This window comes from Eleutherodactylus coqui, chromosome 2 (assembly GCF_035609145.1).
Source record: "Eleutherodactylus coqui strain aEleCoq1 chromosome 2, aEleCoq1.hap1, whole genome shotgun sequence".
NCBI lineage: Eukaryota > Metazoa > Chordata > Amphibia > Anura > Eleutherodactylidae > Eleutherodactylus > Eleutherodactylus coqui.
Window position 1 is genome coordinate 307,503,999 of NC_089838.1, and position 14,344 is coordinate 307,518,342.

At 45.3% G+C, this 14,344-nt stretch overlaps 53 non-coding genes across 53 annotated transcripts; 40 read left to right on the forward strand and 13 right to left on the reverse strand.

The window, feature by feature from the left end:
• The first annotated feature begins 103 nt into the window (after nt 1-103).
• TRNAM-CAU (transfer RNA methionine (anticodon CAU)) lies at nt 104-176 on the forward strand. The gene has a single exon. It is a non-coding gene; the product is annotated as a tRNA-Met (tRNA).
• A 218-nt stretch (nt 177-394) lies between these two features.
• TRNAR-ACG (transfer RNA arginine (anticodon ACG)) lies at nt 395-467 on the forward strand. Its single transcript has one exon. It is a non-coding gene; the product is annotated as a tRNA-Arg (tRNA).
• Nucleotides 468-475: 8 nt separating this feature from the next.
• Nucleotides 476-547, forward strand: TRNAH-GUG (transfer RNA histidin (anticodon GUG)). Its single transcript has one exon. It is a non-coding gene; the product is annotated as a tRNA-His (tRNA).
• Nucleotides 548-673: 126 nt separating this feature from the next.
• Nucleotides 674-745, reverse strand: TRNAE-CUC (transfer RNA glutamic acid (anticodon CUC)). Its single transcript has one exon. It is a non-coding gene; the product is annotated as a tRNA-Glu (tRNA).
• A 452-nt stretch (nt 746-1,197) lies between these two features.
• Nucleotides 1,198-1,270, forward strand: TRNAM-CAU (transfer RNA methionine (anticodon CAU)). The gene has a single exon. It is a non-coding gene; the product is annotated as a tRNA-Met (tRNA).
• A 218-nt stretch (nt 1,271-1,488) lies between these two features.
• Nucleotides 1,489-1,561, forward strand: TRNAR-ACG (transfer RNA arginine (anticodon ACG)). The gene has a single exon. It is a non-coding gene; the product is annotated as a tRNA-Arg (tRNA).
• Nucleotides 1,562-1,569: 8 nt separating this feature from the next.
• On the forward strand, nt 1,570-1,641 carry TRNAH-GUG (transfer RNA histidin (anticodon GUG)). Its single transcript has one exon. It is a non-coding gene; the product is annotated as a tRNA-His (tRNA).
• Nucleotides 1,642-1,767: 126 nt separating this feature from the next.
• Nucleotides 1,768-1,839, reverse strand: TRNAE-CUC (transfer RNA glutamic acid (anticodon CUC)). Its single transcript has one exon. It is a non-coding gene; the product is annotated as a tRNA-Glu (tRNA).
• Nucleotides 1,840-2,285: 446 nt separating this feature from the next.
• On the forward strand, nt 2,286-2,358 carry TRNAM-CAU (transfer RNA methionine (anticodon CAU)). The gene has a single exon. It is a non-coding gene; the product is annotated as a tRNA-Met (tRNA).
• A 218-nt stretch (nt 2,359-2,576) lies between these two features.
• TRNAR-ACG (transfer RNA arginine (anticodon ACG)) lies at nt 2,577-2,649 on the forward strand. Its single transcript has one exon. It is a non-coding gene; the product is annotated as a tRNA-Arg (tRNA).
• Nucleotides 2,650-2,657: 8 nt separating this feature from the next.
• Nucleotides 2,658-2,729, forward strand: TRNAH-GUG (transfer RNA histidin (anticodon GUG)). The gene has a single exon. It is a non-coding gene; the product is annotated as a tRNA-His (tRNA).
• Nucleotides 2,730-2,855: 126 nt separating this feature from the next.
• On the reverse strand, nt 2,856-2,927 carry TRNAE-CUC (transfer RNA glutamic acid (anticodon CUC)). The gene has a single exon. It is a non-coding gene; the product is annotated as a tRNA-Glu (tRNA).
• A 440-nt stretch (nt 2,928-3,367) lies between these two features.
• On the forward strand, nt 3,368-3,440 carry TRNAM-CAU (transfer RNA methionine (anticodon CAU)). Its single transcript has one exon. It is a non-coding gene; the product is annotated as a tRNA-Met (tRNA).
• Nucleotides 3,441-3,658: 218 nt separating this feature from the next.
• Nucleotides 3,659-3,731, forward strand: TRNAR-ACG (transfer RNA arginine (anticodon ACG)). Its single transcript has one exon. It is a non-coding gene; the product is annotated as a tRNA-Arg (tRNA).
• Nucleotides 3,732-3,739: 8 nt separating this feature from the next.
• Nucleotides 3,740-3,811, forward strand: TRNAH-GUG (transfer RNA histidin (anticodon GUG)). Its single transcript has one exon. It is a non-coding gene; the product is annotated as a tRNA-His (tRNA).
• A 126-nt stretch (nt 3,812-3,937) lies between these two features.
• On the reverse strand, nt 3,938-4,009 carry TRNAE-CUC (transfer RNA glutamic acid (anticodon CUC)). The gene has a single exon. It is a non-coding gene; the product is annotated as a tRNA-Glu (tRNA).
• A 451-nt stretch (nt 4,010-4,460) lies between these two features.
• On the forward strand, nt 4,461-4,533 carry TRNAM-CAU (transfer RNA methionine (anticodon CAU)). The gene has a single exon. It is a non-coding gene; the product is annotated as a tRNA-Met (tRNA).
• A 218-nt stretch (nt 4,534-4,751) lies between these two features.
• Nucleotides 4,752-4,824, forward strand: TRNAR-ACG (transfer RNA arginine (anticodon ACG)). The gene has a single exon. It is a non-coding gene; the product is annotated as a tRNA-Arg (tRNA).
• Nucleotides 4,825-4,832: 8 nt separating this feature from the next.
• Nucleotides 4,833-4,904, forward strand: TRNAH-GUG (transfer RNA histidin (anticodon GUG)). The gene has a single exon. It is a non-coding gene; the product is annotated as a tRNA-His (tRNA).
• A 126-nt stretch (nt 4,905-5,030) lies between these two features.
• On the reverse strand, nt 5,031-5,102 carry TRNAE-CUC (transfer RNA glutamic acid (anticodon CUC)). Its single transcript has one exon. It is a non-coding gene; the product is annotated as a tRNA-Glu (tRNA).
• Nucleotides 5,103-5,547: 445 nt separating this feature from the next.
• Nucleotides 5,548-5,620, forward strand: TRNAM-CAU (transfer RNA methionine (anticodon CAU)). Its single transcript has one exon. It is a non-coding gene; the product is annotated as a tRNA-Met (tRNA).
• Nucleotides 5,621-5,838: 218 nt separating this feature from the next.
• TRNAR-ACG (transfer RNA arginine (anticodon ACG)) lies at nt 5,839-5,911 on the forward strand. Its single transcript has one exon. It is a non-coding gene; the product is annotated as a tRNA-Arg (tRNA).
• Nucleotides 5,912-5,919: 8 nt separating this feature from the next.
• On the forward strand, nt 5,920-5,991 carry TRNAH-GUG (transfer RNA histidin (anticodon GUG)). The gene has a single exon. It is a non-coding gene; the product is annotated as a tRNA-His (tRNA).
• Nucleotides 5,992-6,117: 126 nt separating this feature from the next.
• On the reverse strand, nt 6,118-6,189 carry TRNAE-CUC (transfer RNA glutamic acid (anticodon CUC)). The gene has a single exon. It is a non-coding gene; the product is annotated as a tRNA-Glu (tRNA).
• Nucleotides 6,190-6,628: 439 nt separating this feature from the next.
• Nucleotides 6,629-6,701, forward strand: TRNAM-CAU (transfer RNA methionine (anticodon CAU)). The gene has a single exon. It is a non-coding gene; the product is annotated as a tRNA-Met (tRNA).
• A 218-nt stretch (nt 6,702-6,919) lies between these two features.
• TRNAR-ACG (transfer RNA arginine (anticodon ACG)) lies at nt 6,920-6,992 on the forward strand. Its single transcript has one exon. It is a non-coding gene; the product is annotated as a tRNA-Arg (tRNA).
• An 8-nt stretch (nt 6,993-7,000) lies between these two features.
• TRNAH-GUG (transfer RNA histidin (anticodon GUG)) lies at nt 7,001-7,072 on the forward strand. The gene has a single exon. It is a non-coding gene; the product is annotated as a tRNA-His (tRNA).
• Nucleotides 7,073-7,198: 126 nt separating this feature from the next.
• Nucleotides 7,199-7,270, reverse strand: TRNAE-CUC (transfer RNA glutamic acid (anticodon CUC)). Its single transcript has one exon. It is a non-coding gene; the product is annotated as a tRNA-Glu (tRNA).
• Nucleotides 7,271-7,720: 450 nt separating this feature from the next.
• On the forward strand, nt 7,721-7,793 carry TRNAM-CAU (transfer RNA methionine (anticodon CAU)). The gene has a single exon. It is a non-coding gene; the product is annotated as a tRNA-Met (tRNA).
• A 218-nt stretch (nt 7,794-8,011) lies between these two features.
• TRNAR-ACG (transfer RNA arginine (anticodon ACG)) lies at nt 8,012-8,084 on the forward strand. The gene has a single exon. It is a non-coding gene; the product is annotated as a tRNA-Arg (tRNA).
• An 8-nt stretch (nt 8,085-8,092) lies between these two features.
• TRNAH-GUG (transfer RNA histidin (anticodon GUG)) lies at nt 8,093-8,164 on the forward strand. The gene has a single exon. It is a non-coding gene; the product is annotated as a tRNA-His (tRNA).
• A 126-nt stretch (nt 8,165-8,290) lies between these two features.
• On the reverse strand, nt 8,291-8,362 carry TRNAE-CUC (transfer RNA glutamic acid (anticodon CUC)). Its single transcript has one exon. It is a non-coding gene; the product is annotated as a tRNA-Glu (tRNA).
• A 445-nt stretch (nt 8,363-8,807) lies between these two features.
• Nucleotides 8,808-8,880, forward strand: TRNAM-CAU (transfer RNA methionine (anticodon CAU)). The gene has a single exon. It is a non-coding gene; the product is annotated as a tRNA-Met (tRNA).
• Nucleotides 8,881-9,098: 218 nt separating this feature from the next.
• On the forward strand, nt 9,099-9,171 carry TRNAR-ACG (transfer RNA arginine (anticodon ACG)). Its single transcript has one exon. It is a non-coding gene; the product is annotated as a tRNA-Arg (tRNA).
• An 8-nt stretch (nt 9,172-9,179) lies between these two features.
• On the forward strand, nt 9,180-9,251 carry TRNAH-GUG (transfer RNA histidin (anticodon GUG)). Its single transcript has one exon. It is a non-coding gene; the product is annotated as a tRNA-His (tRNA).
• A 126-nt stretch (nt 9,252-9,377) lies between these two features.
• TRNAE-CUC (transfer RNA glutamic acid (anticodon CUC)) lies at nt 9,378-9,449 on the reverse strand. Its single transcript has one exon. It is a non-coding gene; the product is annotated as a tRNA-Glu (tRNA).
• A 440-nt stretch (nt 9,450-9,889) lies between these two features.
• On the forward strand, nt 9,890-9,962 carry TRNAM-CAU (transfer RNA methionine (anticodon CAU)). Its single transcript has one exon. It is a non-coding gene; the product is annotated as a tRNA-Met (tRNA).
• A 218-nt stretch (nt 9,963-10,180) lies between these two features.
• On the forward strand, nt 10,181-10,253 carry TRNAR-ACG (transfer RNA arginine (anticodon ACG)). The gene has a single exon. It is a non-coding gene; the product is annotated as a tRNA-Arg (tRNA).
• An 8-nt stretch (nt 10,254-10,261) lies between these two features.
• TRNAH-GUG (transfer RNA histidin (anticodon GUG)) lies at nt 10,262-10,333 on the forward strand. Its single transcript has one exon. It is a non-coding gene; the product is annotated as a tRNA-His (tRNA).
• A 126-nt stretch (nt 10,334-10,459) lies between these two features.
• On the reverse strand, nt 10,460-10,531 carry TRNAE-CUC (transfer RNA glutamic acid (anticodon CUC)). The gene has a single exon. It is a non-coding gene; the product is annotated as a tRNA-Glu (tRNA).
• A 448-nt stretch (nt 10,532-10,979) lies between these two features.
• On the forward strand, nt 10,980-11,052 carry TRNAM-CAU (transfer RNA methionine (anticodon CAU)). The gene has a single exon. It is a non-coding gene; the product is annotated as a tRNA-Met (tRNA).
• Nucleotides 11,053-11,270: 218 nt separating this feature from the next.
• TRNAR-ACG (transfer RNA arginine (anticodon ACG)) lies at nt 11,271-11,343 on the forward strand. The gene has a single exon. It is a non-coding gene; the product is annotated as a tRNA-Arg (tRNA).
• An 8-nt stretch (nt 11,344-11,351) lies between these two features.
• Nucleotides 11,352-11,423, forward strand: TRNAH-GUG (transfer RNA histidin (anticodon GUG)). Its single transcript has one exon. It is a non-coding gene; the product is annotated as a tRNA-His (tRNA).
• A 126-nt stretch (nt 11,424-11,549) lies between these two features.
• TRNAE-CUC (transfer RNA glutamic acid (anticodon CUC)) lies at nt 11,550-11,621 on the reverse strand. Its single transcript has one exon. It is a non-coding gene; the product is annotated as a tRNA-Glu (tRNA).
• Nucleotides 11,622-12,065: 444 nt separating this feature from the next.
• Nucleotides 12,066-12,138, forward strand: TRNAM-CAU (transfer RNA methionine (anticodon CAU)). Its single transcript has one exon. It is a non-coding gene; the product is annotated as a tRNA-Met (tRNA).
• A 218-nt stretch (nt 12,139-12,356) lies between these two features.
• Nucleotides 12,357-12,429, forward strand: TRNAR-ACG (transfer RNA arginine (anticodon ACG)). Its single transcript has one exon. It is a non-coding gene; the product is annotated as a tRNA-Arg (tRNA).
• An 8-nt stretch (nt 12,430-12,437) lies between these two features.
• Nucleotides 12,438-12,509, forward strand: TRNAH-GUG (transfer RNA histidin (anticodon GUG)). Its single transcript has one exon. It is a non-coding gene; the product is annotated as a tRNA-His (tRNA).
• A 126-nt stretch (nt 12,510-12,635) lies between these two features.
• On the reverse strand, nt 12,636-12,707 carry TRNAE-CUC (transfer RNA glutamic acid (anticodon CUC)). Its single transcript has one exon. It is a non-coding gene; the product is annotated as a tRNA-Glu (tRNA).
• A 440-nt stretch (nt 12,708-13,147) lies between these two features.
• On the forward strand, nt 13,148-13,220 carry TRNAM-CAU (transfer RNA methionine (anticodon CAU)). Its single transcript has one exon. It is a non-coding gene; the product is annotated as a tRNA-Met (tRNA).
• Nucleotides 13,221-13,438: 218 nt separating this feature from the next.
• TRNAR-ACG (transfer RNA arginine (anticodon ACG)) lies at nt 13,439-13,511 on the forward strand. Its single transcript has one exon. It is a non-coding gene; the product is annotated as a tRNA-Arg (tRNA).
• Nucleotides 13,512-13,519: 8 nt separating this feature from the next.
• On the forward strand, nt 13,520-13,591 carry TRNAH-GUG (transfer RNA histidin (anticodon GUG)). The gene has a single exon. It is a non-coding gene; the product is annotated as a tRNA-His (tRNA).
• A 126-nt stretch (nt 13,592-13,717) lies between these two features.
• On the reverse strand, nt 13,718-13,789 carry TRNAE-CUC (transfer RNA glutamic acid (anticodon CUC)). The gene has a single exon. It is a non-coding gene; the product is annotated as a tRNA-Glu (tRNA).
• A 441-nt stretch (nt 13,790-14,230) lies between these two features.
• Nucleotides 14,231-14,303, forward strand: TRNAM-CAU (transfer RNA methionine (anticodon CAU)). Its single transcript has one exon. It is a non-coding gene; the product is annotated as a tRNA-Met (tRNA).
• Nucleotides 14,304-14,344: the final 41 nt, after the last annotated feature.

A 14,344-nucleotide genomic window follows, 5' to 3' on the forward strand; every position in this document is an offset into this window, starting at 1 on the left:
ACATGTACATATTAAAAAAAAAAAAAAAAAAAAAAAAAAGAAGTTTTGTGCTTACAGAATTCCATCTTATCTCTGGACGGCAACAACCAATCACATGCAAGATGCCTCGTTAGCGCAGTAGGTAGCGCGTCAGTCTCATAATCTGAAGGTCGTGAGTTCGATCCTCACACGGGGCATGGATCTATCCTTGTTTTTTCCCTCCGCCTTAACTGGATAGGCACTGCTCTTTGCCATTCAATACCGAAACGATACTGGATAATATGGAAAGGTAGCAAACAAGGCAGAACGGTTTTGGCTAGGGGCTAAAAGCAACCGTGTTGAGGTATTTGAATATGGCTGCGAGCGTAGCAAAAGTCCAAAATGGGGAGCATGATTAGTGGCAACCTCTCACACAGGGCCAGTGGCGCAATGGATAACGCGTCTGACTACGGATCAGAAGATTGTAGGTTCGACTCCTACCTGGCTCGTGAATGTCGCCGTGATCGTATAGTGGTTAGTACTCTGCGTTGTGGCCGCAGCAACCCCGGTTCGAATCCGGGTCACGGCATTCTTGATGAAAAAGCAAAGGTGCTCTTGTAGACGGCAAGCCTGAATGATACTTTTATGAACTTTTTGAGCGCTATCTTAATTCAGAGGGTCTTTCGATGTAGTTGCAAGCTTAGGAAAATGCTCATTCCCATACCGGGAGTCGAACCCGGGCCGCCTGGGTGAGAACCAGGAATCCTAACCGCTAGACCATATGGGAACCGCTGAGACCCTTTTTCAGTAATAAGTAGAAAAAAAATCAGTTTCATGATTTGAAAACTCATTTTTAAGCATGGATGGCATCAACAACCACTTGCAAGTGGCCTCGTTAGCGCAGCATTTTTGGCTGCCAAGAGCATCTGCAAACTAAGCCGCTTAATTCTGCAAGAAAGGTGCAGGCCTTTGAATGCAGGCACAAGCTTAGCAAAACACTCATTCCCATACCGGGAGTCGAACCCGGGCCGCCTGGGTGAAAACCAGGAATCCTAACCGCTAGACCATATGAGAAAAGTTGCTTTCACAGCTTGCTTTAAACTTTCCAATATATGTAGATATATACATGTACATATTAAAAAAAAAAAAAAAAAAAAAAAAAAAAAAAAAAAAAAGAAGTTTTGTGCTTACAGAATTCCATCTTATCTCTGGACGGCAACAACCAATCACATGCAAGATGCCTCGTTAGCGCAGTAGGTAGCGCGTCAGTCTCATAATCTGAAGGTCGTGAGTTCGATCCTCACACGGGGCATGGATCTATCCTTGTTTTTTCCCTCCGCCTTAACTGGATAGGCACTGCTCTTTGCCATTCAATACCGAAACGATACTGGATAATATGGAAAGGTAGCAAACAAGGCAGAAGGGTTTTGGCTAGGGGCTAAAAGCAACCGTGTTGAGGTATTTGAATATGGCTGCGAGCGTAGCAAAAGTCCAAAATGGGGAGCATGATTAGTGGCAACCTCTCACACAGGGCCAGTGGCGCAATGGATAACGCGTCTGACTACGGATCAGAAGATTGTAGGTTCGACTCCTACCTGGCTCGTGAATGTCGCCGTGATCGTATAGTGGTTAGTACTCTGCGTTGTGGCCGCAGCAACCCCGGTTCGAATCCGGGTCACGGCATTCTTGATGAAAAAGCAAAGGTGCTCTTGTAGACGGCAAGCCTGAATGATACTTTTATGAACTTTTTGAGCGCTATCTTAATTCAGAGGGTCTTTCGATGTAGTTGCAAGCTTAGGAAAATGCTCATTCCCATACCGGGAGTCGAACCCGGGCCGCCTGGGTGAGAACCAGGAATCCTAACCGCTAGACCATATGGGAACCGCTGAGACCCTTTTTCAGTAATAAGTAGAAAAAAAATCAGTTTCATGATTTGAAAACTCATTTTTAAGCATGGATGGCATCAACAACCACTTGCAAGTGGCCTCGTTAGCGCAGCATTTTTGGCTGCCAAGAGCATCTGCAAACTAAGCCGCTTAATTCTGCAAGAAAGGTGCAGGCCTTTGAATGCAGGCACAAGCTTAGCAAAACACTCATTCCCATACCGGGAGTCGAACCCGGGCCGCCTGGGTGAAAACCAGGAATCCTAACCGCTAGACCATATGAGAAAAGTTGCTTTCACAGCTTGCTTTAAACTTTCCAATATATGTAGATATATACATGTACATATTAAAAAAAAAAAAAAAAAAAAAAAAAAAAAAAAGAAGTTTTGTGCTTACAGAATTCCATCTTATCTCTAGACGGCAACAACCAATCACATGCAAGATGCCTCGTTAGCGCAGTAGGTAGCGCGTCAGTCTCATAATCTGAAGGTCGTGAGTTCGATCCTCACACGGGGCATGGATCTATCCTTGTTTTTTCCCTCCGCCTTAACTGGATAGGCACTGCTCTTTGCCATTCAATACCGAAACGATACTGGATAATATGGAAAGGTAGCAAACAAGGCAGAAGGGTTTTGGCTAGGGGCTAAAAGCAACCGTGTTGAGGTATTTGAATATGGCTGCGAGCGTAGCAAAAGTCCAAAATGGGGAGCATGATTAGTGGCAACCTCTCACACAGGGCCAGTGGCGCAATGGATAACGCGTCTGACTACGGATCAGAAGATTGTAGGTTCGACTCCTACCTGGCTCATGAATGTCGCCGTGATCGTATAGTGGTTAGTACTCTGCGTTGTGGCCGCAGCAACCCCGGTTCGAATCCGGGTCACGGCATTCTTGATGAAAAAGCAAAGGTGCTCTTGTAGACGGCAAGCCTGAATGATACTTTTATGAACTTTTTGAGCGCTATCTTAATTCAGAGGGTCTTTCGATGTAGTTGCAAGCTTAGGAAAATGCTCATTCCCATACCGGGAGTCGAACCCGGGCCGCCTGGGTGAGAACCAGGAATCCTAACCGCTAGACCATATGGGAACCGCTGAGACCCTTTTTCAGTAATAAGTAGAAAAAAAATCAGTTTCATGATTTGAAAACTCATTTTTAAGCATGGATGGCATCAACAACCACTTGCAAGTGGCCTCGTTAGCGCAGCATTTTTGGCTGCCAAGAGCATCTGCAAACTAAGCCGCTTAATTCTGCAAGAAAGGTGCAGGCCTTTGAATGCAGGCACAAGCTTAGCAAAACACTCATTCCCATACCGGGAGTCGAACCCGGGCCGCCTGGGTGAAAACCAGGAATCCTAACCGCTAGACCATATGAGAAAAGTTGCTTTCACAGCTTGCTTTAAACTTTCCAATATATGTAGATATATACATGTACATATTAAAAAAAAAAAAAAAAAAAAAAAAAAGAAGTTTTGTGCTTACAGAATTCCATCTTATCTCTGGACGGCAACAACCAATCACATGCAAGATGCCTCGTTAGCGCAGTAGGTAGCGCGTCAGTCTCATAATCTGAAGGTCGTGAGTTCGATCCTCACACGGGGCATGGATCTATCCTTGTTTTTTCCCTCCGCCTTAACTGGATAGGCACTGCTCTTTGCCATTCAATACCGAAACGATACTGGATAATATGGAAAGGTAGCAAACAAGGCAGAACGGTTTTGGCTAGGGGCTAAAAGCAACCGTGTTGAGGTATTTGAATATGGCTGCGAGCGTAGCAAAAGTCCAAAATGGGGAGCATGATTAGTGGCAACCTCTCACACAGGGCCAGTGGCGCAATGGATAACGCGTCTGACTACGGATCAGAAGATTGTAGGTTCGACTCCTACCTGGCTCGTGAATGTCGCCGTGATCGTATAGTGGTTAGTACTCTGCGTTGTGGCCGCAGCAACCCCGGTTCGAATCCGGGTCACGGCATTCTTGATGAAAAAGCAAAGGTGCTCTTGTAGACGGCAAGCCTGAATGATACTTTTATGAACTTTTTGAGCGCTATCTTAATTCAGAGGGTCTTTCGATGTAGTTGCAAGCTTAGGAAAATGCTCATTCCCATACCGGGAGTCGAACCCGGGCCGCCTGGGTGAGAACCAGGAATCCTAACCGCTAGACCATATGGGAACCGCTGAGACCCTTTTTCAGTAATAAGTAGAAAAAAAATCAGTTTCATGATTTGAAAACTCATTTTTAAGCATGGATGGCATCAACAACCACTTGCAAGTGGCCTCGTTAGCGCAGCATTTTTGGCTGCCAAGAGCATCTGCAAACTAAGCCGCTTAATTCTGCAAGAAAGGTGCAGGCCTTTGAATGCAGGCACAAGCTTAGCAAAACACTCATTCCCATACCGGGAGTCGAACCCGGGCCGCCTGGGTGAAAACCAGGAATCCTAACCGCTAGACCATATGAGAAAAGTTGCTTTCACAGCTTGCTTTAAACTTTCCAATATATGTAGATATATACATGTACATATTAAAAAAAAAAAAAAAAAAAAAAAAAAAAAAAAAAAAAGAAGTTTTGTGCTTACAGAATTCCATCTTATCTCTGGACGGCAACAACCAATCACATGCAAGATGCCTCGTTAGCGCAGTAGGTAGCGCGTCAGTCTCATAATCTGAAGGTCGTGAGTTCGATCCTCACACGGGGCATGGATCTATCCTTGTTTTTTCCCTCCGCCTTAACTGGATAGGCACTGCTCTTTGCCATTCAATACCGAAACGATACTGGATAATATGGAAAGGTAGCAAACAAGGCAGAAGGGTTTTGGCTAGGGGCTAAAAGCAACCGTGTTGAGGTATTTGAATATGGCTGCGAGCGTAGCAAAAGTCCAAAATGGGGAGCATGATTAGTGGCAACCTCTCACACAGGGCCAGTGGCGCAATGGATAACGCGTCTGACTACGGATCAGAAGATTGTAGGTTCGACTCCTACCTGGCTCGTGAATGTCGCCGTGATCGTATAGTGGTTAGTACTCTGCGTTGTGGCCGCAGCAACCCCGGTTCGAATCCGGGTCACGGCATTCTTGATGAAAAAGCAAAGGTGCTCTTGTAGACGGCAAGCCTGAATGATACTTTTATGAACTTTTTGAGCGCTATCTTAATTCAGAGGGTCTTTCGATGTAGTTGCAAGCTTAGGAAAATGCTCATTCCCATACCGGGAGTCGAACCCGGGCCGCCTGGGTGAGAACCAGGAATCCTAACCGCTAGACCATATGGGAACCGCTGAGACCCTTTTTCAGTAATAAGTAGAAAAAAAATCAGTTTCATGATTTGAAAACTCATTTTTAAGCATGGATGGCATCAACAACCACTTGCAAGTGGCCTCGTTAGCGCAGCATTTTTGGCTGCCAAGAGCATCTGCAAACTAAGCCGCTTAATTCTGCAAGAAAGGTGCAGGCCTTTGAATGCAGGCACAAGCTTAGCAAAACACTCATTCCCATACCGGGAGTCGAACCCGGGCCGCCTGGGTGAAAACCAGGAATCCTAACCGCTAGACCATATGAGAAAAGTTGCTTTCACAGCTTGCTTTAAACTTTCCAATATATGTAGATATATACATGTACATATTAAAAAAAAAAAAAAAAAAAAAAAAAAAAAAAGAAGTTTTGTGCTTACAGAATTCCATCTTATCTCTAGACGGCAACAACCAATCACATGCAAGATGCCTCGTTAGCGCAGTAGGTAGCGCGTCAGTCTCATAATCTGAAGGTCGTGAGTTCGATCCTCACACGGGGCATGGATCTATCCTTGTTTTTTCCCTCCGCCTTAACTGGATAGGCACTGCTCTTTGCCATTCAATACCGAAACGATACTGGATAATATGGAAAGGTAGCAAACAAGGCAGAAGGGTTTTGGCTAGGGGCTAAAAGCAACCGTGTTGAGGTATTTGAATATGGCTGCGAGCGTAGCAAAAGTCCAAAATGGGGAGCATGATTAGTGGCAACCTCTCACACAGGGCCAGTGGCGCAATGGATAACGCGTCTGACTACGGATCAGAAGATTGTAGGTTCGACTCCTACCTGGCTCGTGAATGTCGCCGTGATCGTATAGTGGTTAGTACTCTGCGTTGTGGCCGCAGCAACCCCGGTTCGAATCCGGGTCACGGCATTCTTGATGAAAAAGCAAAGGTGCTCTTGTAGACGGCAAGCCTGAATGATACTTTTATGAACTTTTTGAGCGCTATCTTAATTCAGAGGGTCTTTCGATGTAGTTGCAAGCTTAGGAAAATGCTCATTCCCATACCGGGAGTCGAACCCGGGCCGCCTGGGTGAGAACCAGGAATCCTAACCGCTAGACCATATGGGAACCGCTGAGACCCTTTTTCAGTAATAAGTAGAAAAAAAATCAGTTTCATGATTTGAAAACTCATTTTTAAGCATGGATGGCATCAACAACCACTTGCAAGTGGCCTCGTTAGCGCAGCATTTTTGGCTGCCAAGAGCATCTGCAAACTAAGCCGCTTAATTCTGCAAGAAAGGTGCAGGCCTTTGAATGCAGGCACAAGCTTAGCAAAACACTCATTCCCATACCGGGAGTCGAACCCGGGCCGCCTGGGTGAAAACCAGGAATCCTAACCGCTAGACCATATGAGAAAAGTTGCTTTCACAGCTTGCTTTAAACTTTCCAATATATGTAGATATATACATGTACATATTAAAAAAAAAAAAAAAAAAAAAAAAAGAAGTTTTGTGCTTACAGAATTCCATCTTATCTCTGGACGGCAACAACCAATCACATGCAAGATGCCTCGTTAGCGCAGTAGGTAGCGCGTCAGTCTCATAATCTGAAGGTCGTGAGTTCGATCCTCACACGGGGCATGGATCTATCCTTGTTTTTTCCCTCCGCCTTAACTGGATAGGCACTGCTCTTTGCCATTCAATACCGAAACGATACTGGATAATATGGAAAGGTAGCAAACAAGGCAGAACGGTTTTGGCTAGGGGCTAAAAGCAACCGTGTTGAGGTATTTGAATATGGCTGCGAGCGTAGCAAAAGTCCAAAATGGGGAGCATGATTAGTGGCAACCTCTCACACAGGGCCAGTGGCGCAATGGATAACGCGTCTGACTACGGATCAGAAGATTGTAGGTTCGACTCCTACCTGGCTCGTGAATGTCGCCGTGATCGTATAGTGGTTAGTACTCTGCGTTGTGGCCGCAGCAACCCCGGTTCGAATCCGGGTCACGGCATTCTTGATGAAAAAGCAAAGGTGCTCTTGTAGACGGCAAGCCTGAATGATACTTTTATGAACTTTTTGAGCGCTATCTTAATTCAGAGGGTCTTTCGATGTAGTTGCAAGCTTAGGAAAATGCTCATTCCCATACCGGGAGTCGAACCCGGGCCGCCTGGGTGAGAACCAGGAATCCTAACCGCTAGACCATATGGGAACCGCTGAGACCCTTTTTCAGTAATAAGTAGAAAAAAAATCAGTTTCATGATTTGAAAACTCATTTTTAAGCATGGATGGCATCAACAACCACTTGCAAGTGGCCTCGTTAGCGCAGCATTTTTGGCTGCCAAGAGCATCTGCAAACTAAGCCGCTTAATTCTGCAAGAAAGGTGCAGGCCTTTGAATGCAGGCACAAGCTTAGCAAAACACTCATTCCCATACCGGGAGTCGAACCCGGGCCGCCTGGGTGAAAACCAGGAATCCTAACCGCTAGACCATATGAGAAAAGTTGCTTTCACAGCTTGCTTTAAACTTTCCAATATATGTAGATATATACATGTACATATTAAAAAAAAAAAAAAAAAAAAAAAAAAAAAAAAAAAAGAAGTTTTGTGCTTACAGAATTCCATCTTATCTCTGGACGGCAACAACCAATCACATGCAAGATGCCTCGTTAGCGCAGTAGGTAGCGCGTCAGTCTCATAATCTGAAGGTCGTGAGTTCGATCCTCACACGGGGCATGGATCTATCCTTGTTTTTTCCCTCCGCCTTAACTGGATAGGCACTGCTCTTTGCCATTCAATACCGAAACGATACTGGATAATATGGAAAGGTAGCAAACAAGGCAGAAGGGTTTTGGCTAGGGGCTAAAAGCAACCGTGTTGAGGTATTTGAATATGGCTGCGAGCGTAGCAAAAGTCCAAAATGGGGAGCATGATTAGTGGCAACCTCTCACACAGGGCCAGTGGCGCAATGGATAACGCGTCTGACTACGGATCAGAAGATTGTAGGTTCGACTCCTACCTGGCTCGTGAATGTCGCCGTGATCGTATAGTGGTTAGTACTCTGCGTTGTGGCCGCAGCAACCCCGGTTCGAATCCGGGTCACGGCATTCTTGATGAAAAAGCAAAGGTGCTCTTGTAGACGGCAAGCCTGAATGATACTTTTATGAACTTTTTGAGCGCTATCTTAATTCAGAGGGTCTTTCGATGTAGTTGCAAGCTTAGGAAAATGCTCATTCCCATACCGGGAGTCGAACCCGGGCCGCCTGGGTGAGAACCAGGAATCCTAACCGCTAGACCATATGGGAACCGCTGAGACCCTTTTTCAGTAATAAGTAGAAAAAAAATCAGTTTCATGATTTGAAAACTCATTTTTAAGCATGGATGGCATCAACAACCACTTGCAAGTGGCCTCGTTAGCGCAGCATTTTTGGCTGCCAAGAGCATCTGCAAACTAAGCCGCTTAATTCTGCAAGAAAGGTGCAGGCCTTTGAATGCAGGCACAAGCTTAGCAAAACACTCATTCCCATACCGGGAGTCGAACCCGGGCCGCCTGGGTGAAAACCAGGAATCCTAACCGCTAGACCATATGAGAAAAGTTGCTTTCACAGCTTGCTTTAAACTTTCCAATATATGTAGATATATACATGTACATATTAAAAAAAAAAAAAAAAAAAAAAAAAAAAAAAGAAGTTTTGTGCTTACAGAATTCCATCTTATCTCTAGACGGCAACAACCAATCACATGCAAGATGCCTCGTTAGCGCAGTAGGTAGCGCGTCAGTCTCATAATCTGAAGGTCGTGAGTTCGATCCTCACACGGGGCATGGATCTATCCTTGTTTTTTCCCTCCGCCTTAACTGGATAGGCACTGCTCTTTGCCATTCAATACCGAAACGATACTGGATAATATGGAAAGGTAGCAAACAAGGCAGAAGGGTTTTGGCTAGGGGCTAAAAGCAACCGTGTTGAGGTATTTGAATATGGCTGCGAGCGTAGCAAAAGTCCAAAATGGGGAGCATGATTAGTGGCAACCTCTCACACAGGGCCAGTGGCGCAATGGATAACGCGTCTGACTACGGATCAGAAGATTGTAGGTTCGACTCCTACCTGGCTCGTGAATGTCGCCGTGATCGTATAGTGGTTAGTACTCTGCGTTGTGGCCGCAGCAACCCCGGTTCGAATCCGGGTCACGGCATTCTTGATGAAAAAGCAAAGGTGCTCTTGTAGACGGCAAGCCTGAATGATACTTTTATGAACTTTTTGAGCGCTATCTTAATTCAGAGGGTCTTTCGATGTAGTTGCAAGCTTAGGAAAATGCTCATTCCCATACCGGGAGTCGAACCCGGGCCGCCTGGGTGAGAACCAGGAATCCTAACCGCTAGACCATATGGGAACCGCTGAGACCCTTTTTCAGTAATAAGTAGAAAAAAAATCAGTTTCATGATTTGAAAACTCATTTTTAAGCATGGATGGCATCAACAACCACTTGCAAGTGGCCTCGTTAGCGCAGCATTTTTGGCTGCCAAGAGCATCTGCAAACTAAGCCGCTTAATTCTGCAAGAAAGGTGCAGGCCTTTGAATGCAGGCACAAGCTTAGCAAAACACTCATTCCCATACCGGGAGTCGAACCCGGGCCGCCTGGGTGAAAACCAGGAATCCTAACCGCTAGACCATATGAGAAAAGTTGCTTTCACAGCTTGCTTTAAACTTTCCAATATATGTAGATATATACATGTACATATTAAAAAAAAAAAAAAAAAAAAAAAAAAGAAGTTTTGTGCTTACAGAATTCCATCTTATCTCTGGACGGCAACAACCAATCACATGCAAGATGCCTCGTTAGCGCAGTAGGTAGCGCGTCAGTCTCATAATCTGAAGGTCGTGAGTTCGATCCTCACACGGGGCATGGATCTATCCTTGTTTTTTCCCTCCGCCTTAACTGGATAGGCACTGCTCTTTGCCATTCAATACCGAAACGATACTGGATAATATGGAAAGGTAGCAAACAAGGCAGAACGGTTTTGGCTAGGGGCTAAAAGCAACCGTGTTGAGGTATTTGAATATGGCTGCGAGCGTAGCAAAAGTCCAAAATGGGGAGCATGATTAGTGGCAACCTCTCACACAGGGCCAGTGGCGCAATGGATAACGCGTCTGACTACGGATCAGAAGATTGTAGGTTCGACTCCTACCTGGCTCGTGAATGTCGCCGTGATCGTATAGTGGTTAGTACTCTGCGTTGTGGCCGCAGCAACCCCGGTTCGAATCCGGGTCACGGCATTCTTGATGAAAAAGCAAAGGTGCTCTTGTAGACGGCAAGCCTGAATGATACTTTTATGAACTTTTTGAGCGCTATCTTAATTCAGAGGGTCTTTCGATGTAGTTGCAAGCTTAGGAAAATGCTCATTCCCATACCGGGAGTCGAACCCGGGCCGCCTGGGTGAGAACCAGGAATCCTAACCGCTAGACCATATGGGAACCGCTGAGACCCTTTTTCAGTAATAAGTAGAAAAAAAATCAGTTTCATGATTTGAAAACTCATTTTTAAGCATGGATGGCATCAACAACCACTTGCAAGTGGCCTCGTTAGCGCAGCATTTTTGGCTGCCAAGAGCATCTGCAAACTAAGCCGCTTAATTCTGCAAGAAAGGTGCAGGCCTTTGAATGCAGGCACAAGCTTAGCAAAACACTCATTCCCATACCGGGAGTCGAACCCGGGCCGCCTGGGTGAAAACCAGGAATCCTAACCGCTAGACCATATGAGAAAAGTTGCTTTCACAGCTTGCTTTAAACTTTCCAATATATGTAGATATATACATGTACATATTAAAAAAAAAAAAAAAAAAAAAAAAAAAAAAAAAAGAAGTTTTGTGCTTACAGAATTCCATCTTATCTCTGGACGGCAACAACCAATCACATGCAAGATGCCTCGTTAGCGCAGTAGGTAGCGCGTCAGTCTCATAATCTGAAGGTCGTGAGTTCGATCCTCACACGGGGCATGGATCTATCCTTGTTTTTTCCCTCCGCCTTAACTGGATAGGCACTGCTCTTTGCCATTCAATACCGAAACGATACTGGATAATATGGAAAGGTAGCAAACAAGGCAGAAGGGTTTTGGCTAGGGGCTAAAAGCAACCGTGTTGAGGTATTTGAATATGGCTGCGAGCGTAGCAAAAGTCCAAAATGGGGAGCATGATTAGTGGCAACCTCTCACACAGGGCCAGTGGCGCAATGGATAACGCGTCTGACTACGGATCAGAAGATTGTAGGTTCGACTCCTACCTGGCTCGTGAATGTCGCCGTGATCGTATAGTGGTTAGTACTCTGCGTTGTGGCCGCAGCAACCCCGGTTCGAATCCGGGTCACGGCATTCTTGATGAAAAAGCAAAGGTGCTCTTGTAGACGGCAAGCCTGAATGATACTTTTATGAACTTTTTGAGCGCTATCTTAATTCAGAGGGTCTTTCGATGTAGTTGCAAGCTTAGGAAAATGCTCATTCCCATACCGGGAGTCGAACCCGGGCCGCCTGGGTGAGAACCAGGAATCCTAACCGCTAGACCATATGGGAACCGCTGAGACCCTTTTTCAGTAATAAGTAGAAAAAAAATCAGTTTCATGATTTGAAAACTCATTTTTAAGCATGGATGGCATCAACAACCACTTGCAAGTGGCCTCGTTAGCGCAGCATTTTTGGCTGCCAAGAGCATCTGCAAACTAAGCCGCTTAATTCTGCAAGAAAGGTGCAGGCCTTTGAATGCAGGCACAAGCTTAGCAAAACACTCATTCCCATACCGGGAGTCGAACCCGGGCCGCCTGGGTGAAAACCAGGAATCCTAACCGCTAGACCATATGAGAAAAGTTGCTTTCACAGCTTGCTTTAAACTTTCCAATATATGTAGATATATACATGTACATATTAAAAAAAAAAAAAAAAAAAAAAAAAAAAAAGAAGTTTTGTGCTTACAGAATTCCATCTTATCTCTAGACGGCAACAACCAATCACATGCAAGATGCCTCGTTAGCGCAGTAGGTAGCGCGTCAGTCTCATAATCTGAAGGTCGTGAGTTCGATCCTCACACGGGGCATGGATCTATCCTTGTTTTTTCCCTCCGCCTTAACTGGATAGGCACTGCTCTTTGCCATTCAATACCGAAACGATACTGGATAATATGGAAAGGTAGCAAACAAGGCAGAAGGGTTTTGGCTAGGGGCTAAAAGCAACCGTGTTGAGGTATTTGAATATGGCTGCGAGCGTAGCAAAAGTCCAAAATGGGGAGCATGATTAGTGGCAACCTCTCACACAGGGCCAGTGGCGCAATGGATAACGCGTCTGACTACGGATCAGAAGATTGTAGGTTCGACTCCTACCTGGCTCGTGAATGTCGCCGTGATCGTATAGTGGTTAGTACTCTGCGTTGTGGCCGCAGCAACCCCGGTTCGAATCCGGGTCACGGCATTCTTGATGAAAAAGCAAAGGTGCTCTTGTAGACGGCAAGCCTGAATGATACTTTTATGAACTTTTTGAGCGCTATCTTAATTCAGAGGGTCTTTCGATGTAGTTGCAAGCTTAGGAAAATGCTCATTCCCATACCGGGAGTCGAACCCGGGCCGCCTGGGTGAGAACCAGGAATCCTAACCGCTAGACCATATGGGAACCGCTGAGACCCTTTTTCAGTAATAAGTAGAAAAAAAATCAGTTTCATGATTTGAAAACTCATTTTTAAGCATGGATGGCATCAACAACCACTTGCAAGTGGCCTCGTTAGCGCAGCATTTTTGGCTGCCAAGAGCATCTGCAAACTAAGCCGCTTAATTCTGCAAGAAAGGTGCAGGCCTTTGAATGCAGGCACAAGCTTAGCAAAACACTCATTCCCATACCGGGAGTCGAACCCGGGCCGCCTGGGTGAAAACCAGGAATCCTAACCGCTAGACCATATGAGAAAAGTTGCTTTCACAGCTTGCTTTAAACTTTCCAATATATGTAGATATATACATGTACATATTAAAAAAAAAAAAAAAAAAAAAAAAAAGAAGTTTTGTGCTTACAGAATTCCATCTTATCTCTGGACGGCAACAACCAATCACATGCAAGATGCCTCGTTAGCGCAGTAGGTAGCGCGTCAGTCTCATAATCTGAAGGTCGTGAGTTCGATCCTCACACGGGGCATGGATCTATCCTTGTTTTTTCCCTCCGCCTTAACTGGATAGGCACTGCTCTTTGCCATTCAATACCGAAACGATACTGGATAATATGGAAAGGTAGCAAACAAGGCAGAAGGGTTTTGGCTAGGGGCTAAAAGCAACCGTGTTGAGGTATTTGAATATGGCTGCGAGCGTAGCAAAAGTCCAAAATGGGGAGCATGATTAGTGGCAACCTCTCACACAGGGCCAGTGGCGCAATGGATAACGCGTCTGACTACGGATCAGAAGATTGTAGGTTCGACTCCTACCTGGCTCGTGAATGTCGCCGTGATCGTATAGTGGTTAGTACTCTGCGTTGTGGCCGCAGCAACCCCGGTTCGAATCCGGGTCACGGCATTCTTGATGAAAAAGCAAAGGTGCTCTTGTAGACGGCAAGCCTGAATGATACTTTTATGAACTTTTTGAGCGCTATCTTAATTCAGAGGGTCTTTCGATGTAGTTGCAAGCTTAGGAAAATGCTCATTCCCATACCGGGAGTCGAACCCGGGCCGCCTGGGTGAGAACCAGGAATCCTAACCGCTAGACCATATGGGAACCGCTGAGACCCTTTTTCAGTAATAAGTAGAAAAAAAATCAGTTTCATGATTTGAAAACTCATTTTTAAGCATGGATGGCATCAACAACCACTTGCAAGTGGCCTCGTTAGCGCAGCATTTTTGGCTGCCAAGAGCATCTGCAAACTAAGCCGCTTAATTCTGCAAGAAAGGTGCAGGCCTTTGAATGCAGGCACAAGCTTAGCAAAACACTCATTCCCATACCGGGAGTCGAACCCGGGCCGCCTGGGTGAAAACCAGGAATCCTAACCGCTAGACCATATGAGAAAAGTTGCTTTCACAGCTTGCTTTAAACTTTCCAATATATGTAGATATATACATGTACATATTAAAAAAAAAAAAAAAAAAAAAAAAAAAGAAGTTTTGTGCTTACAGAATTCCATCTTATCTCTAGACGGCAACAACCAATCACATGCAAGATGCCTCGTTAGCGCAGTAGGTAGCGCGTCAGTCTCATAATCTGAAGGTCGTGAGTTCGATCCTCACACGGGGCATGGATCTATCCTTGTTTTTTCCCTCCGCCTTAACTGGATAG